We start from the raw sequence: 4,476 nt of genomic DNA, 5'->3' as shown, positions 1-4,476 counted from the left end.
CACAGTCTGAAAGTATATGATAATTGAAGTTATGATTTAAAATATTGTTTTGCAGCTAAAGATTTTAGTCATTTAAAAGAAATCGGACAAATTCAGTTCCCTGAATATGAAGAAATGGCTGCATAAATAGCTCATCTAAACTGGAAAACATAACAGGGTTGTATTAAAAGTTCATGAACGCATGGTATTGTTTTGTTAACATTTACAACCTAGAAAATATTTTCAATAATATTTTAAAATAGACCATGATGCCATAAATATATAAAAAATAAGAGAGATACGAAACCTCGTACTAATGAATATGTATTTACGAGGCACATGGTCCTATCCAACATTTACCCGGATTCATGATAACGTCACGATAAACTGTAAACATCTCTTTTTTTAGCGGGATCTATAGTCCGTGGAATCACAATGTATGTTCAATCCGTAAGTAGGAAATTATGCAGATATCTTGGATTGCCACTGTTTGTCTTAAATGCGCATTAAGTACACTGAGACAAAATTTCCGCTGATAAATTAAGACTGCGTACATCGCGTAAATATGTACCACAACAACAACGAAAAGGCGAAACAATTCCAGGATTACCGGAAGATAGAATACTAAGAAAGACAACAAATTCTATTCAACTTATTTATGTTTTTCGAGAAATTATTTATTATAAGCATCTGATTCAAAACTATAGAATCAATAATACTATTTTCTGTTCTCCCATTTCGCTAAATTCCAATTTATTGTCTGATTTGCATGGTTGATGTACAATTAAAACAAAAAAAGATACCGATGTTAACATATTTTTGTGACATGATGATCACATTTCGTATGGAACAGGGACATGCATTTTTTTTTGGGAGAAGAGATTAAATTTCAATTAATATAGGAAACCTTCATTTCTATAATCCTTGAAATAAACTTAGCTTACGCAGATGAAAATTTCAAGTCAAGAAACATGTTTTTGAGTGAAGCGACATTACAATTGGCAGTGGAAAAGTTTTTCAAACATTATACTGCCGTTTACGGTAGCCTTGTGGTAGGGCGCTCGGTTCGTGATCAGGAGGTCCAGGTTCGATTTTCATTCGTCGCGCTGTGTCAAACCTAAGACGTAAACATAGGTAATGACTATTCCTTCGCCAGGCACTCGGCGGTAGAAGTCACGGGTCTTTCGGATGAGACATTAAAAACCGAGGTTCTGTGTCACAGTAGACGTTGGCACGATAAAGAACCCTCATTGCACAATGGCCCCCTGTGCCGAGCATAGGTCTAAATTTGAAGCCCTTCACCGGCAAATGGTGACGTCTCTATATGAGTGGCAATTCTCGAAAGGGACGTTAAACAACATACAATCAATTAATTAATCAAACATTATATTTTCTTTATGTCAAAATACAAACGGCATCTATTACGCCATCTTTAAACACTTGATTGTTTGTCCTTCCCCGACCATCTGGCTGAAAAGGGCCCCACTCAAAACTTTTTTAACCTCCAGGACACAATTTTTTTGCATTCCGGAAAACAGATTTTGAAAATTCAGCATTGATTTGAAAATTTTCTGTGAAAAAAAAGTTTCCCATCTACCATTTTTTCTTCAAATTTTCCGTCCTGAGTCGGGAGAGGGCAAACACACATTATTTTAAAGTTGGCCTTAGTGTATGTACATTTGTATGTATATTTGATTTAACGATGTTTTAAATTAACAAAAATAACGAATTGTTATCAATCGGACAAAGCCTGTAAACAGTACAAGAAGGTAAACAGGTCAAAGATTGATTTATAAGGGATCAGGTGTCTAGGAGAAGCTGAGAGACAAAATTATTGGGAAATATACACAACGTTTATTTTTTGTAATTTCGCCCTACATATAATTACAGTTCTGACAAGGTAAATCGCATGTTGTTGCAAGGGAGTTCTACTGATTGTCTGTTTTTAAAAACATCAGTTATATTATTGGTCTTGGACTCAAAACTCTGATACCGATTTGATTGGAAATTATATTTTAATTATATGTTAGCATGATTTTCTCTGTTTAAATTTTAATCTTTCCGGAATCTATGAAATGATTATGATAATTACATTAAAAAAAATAGTTGAAACTGTATTTAAAAGCAGAATAGAAATTCTGTAAATGTTTAATTCACTTGGAAAGTTGACTGTGTAGAGGACTTGCCATTACAGTGAAAATAAATACAATCAGAACAGTTGTGCAGTTTAATGAAAATTAATGAAAAACATATCAGTATCAAACTTACGTCCAGTAACTGATACAACACATAATAAAATGATCAACGTTCCACCATAATAGCTAGGTTCCATCTCTACTAATTGACTCTCATTTCACAATGTCCCAAAAACATTTTAATCTTTCATAAGCGTTCTTCGCCTCATTAAATAGTGTGTTTCCTTTATTCCTATGTTTTTGTTATCGTCTTGTTTTACGTTTAACCTTTAACTCGATACCCTATTAGTATCAAAATTATAACGATTGTCCTGATTGAGTGAAATACATCCAATATTTGAGAACTGATATTTATCTTTTACAGTTATATGTAGGGCATGGAGGATTGAAAAGAAATGATCCAGATGGTTACCTTTATTATAAACTAATGAAAAGTTACCTTAACGAAATAATCGTCTGGTCAAAATTTAAGAGATTTATGCGAAAGTCAATTGTTTTAATTAGATACTGTATTACACTGATTTTAAAAAGACGAACTTACATGACTTTTGGTTACTGAAGAAGAATGGAATGTTGGCTTTAAAAAGTACAGAAACTTAAAAATGGAGCCATGAAATGTATTCTGATTAGATAAGACAGTTTAGAATTGACAGGTACCTGATGACCACATGACTTTAAAAATAAAACCACATGCTTTCTAAATTATTTTGATTGCACCAGTGTGAAAAGGCACTTTGAAAAAAAATTGTGCACTTTTTTAAAGTGCGTTAAAATTGGGACAAAAACAACGCACTTTGAAAATAACTTTCGAAGTGCATTAAACTTGTGACAAAATCAACGCACTTTGAATTTTTTTTCAAAATGCGTTAAGAGAGTACATATTTTACTATGGAGACACATAACGCACTTTAAAAAATATATATAAATAAAAAGTTCTGGAGTTTTTAAGTAATAGACAGCAATATTTTGTAATAGTCAAATAACTATACTTTGGCCAAAGTAGCTTTACAAAATCAAGAACAATACAAATAAAAAAATATAAAAATACATGAATAATTTTTTCATACCTCTTAATACTAATCAAATAACTGTTAAAAAAAAATGACAATGACATTGTGCGGGAATAAACAATTTTTTCATACTTCTAAATACTTATCAAATGACTATAAAAAACATCATATTGTGCAGGAAAATTATTTTCAATGGAATAATCATAATTTCTCTCTTTTGCCGACGAAAAATTCAATGCTTCAAGACACTTATCGAACCCTACATCTACCGAACTTATTACAGGCTAGATAAAACAACCAAAAAAAGAGAGAACATTCTATTAAACAACCATTCCTCCATTATTTCTAAAAGACTCATTTCCCTAACATTCTCATAACATTTACGAGAACGTTTGGAAACAAGACAACCCCTAAAAAATCTTTAAAACGTCTATATCTCATATCCTGAAGTGACGCCATCGCCGAAAAATTATTCAACCAGGTCCAAAAAATTATTTATCATACCTAAAATTTACAAGAATATTGTACACATTTTTTTTTTCAAAATGCGTTAATATGGTCGATATTACGCACTTTGAAAAGAAATATACTTTTTTTCAAACTGCAAACTTGGTCTCAAATTTGACAATCAAAGTGTGTAATTTTTCAAAGTGCCTTGAAACACACCAACTATATAACATTAGCCTAAACGCGAATATAATTGTAGGGAGGTACATACAAACTTCGTTTCCAAATTATTCTTGAGTAAATTGATGAGAACTTCAATACTACTGAGTACTTTTATTATTCACAAATTTGTTTTATGTCATAAAATCTCATCGATTGAATTGGAAATAGGCATCCGAGCTTAAAAGAGGTATCATTGCCCACTGATATTGGTATATTGCTACATAATTATGGAAAGTTGAGGATAGAAAAGTTGAAGTCATCGCATTTATCATAAGGTTTTGTTATCTTTCAAAACTATGAAGCGAAGACTTACTCATGTGGAGAAATTGTGTTATAGTATAAAAATGATCATTTTCGCCCTCTTTGGTATGTGTATGTGATTTTACAGACGAATAATTTGAATTTTTGTGAGATTGTTGCAAATTGTGAAGATTTTGGAAAAGTACGTATTAAGTTATATAAGTGAAATATCAAAAAAAAAATATCAAAACTAAGACCTACTTTTCATACTCATTTGCCGCACGTCGCCCGCTAGGCGCGGTGGTAGAGCGTCTGGTCCAGAGTCGCGGAGTAAGGAGTTGATCCTTACGTCGCGGGTTTGAATCCCACTGTGGGACGTGGAG

The sequence above is a fragment of the Saccostrea echinata genome, unplaced genomic scaffold (assembly GCF_033153115.1).
Source record: "Saccostrea echinata isolate AGI-Se365-2 ecotype Australia unplaced genomic scaffold, CSIRO_AGI_Sech_v1 ptg000012l, whole genome shotgun sequence".
NCBI lineage: Eukaryota > Metazoa > Mollusca > Bivalvia > Ostreida > Ostreidae > Saccostrea > Saccostrea echinata.
The sequence above is the reverse complement of the archived record's forward strand: the minus strand, read 5'-3'. Positions refer to the sequence as shown.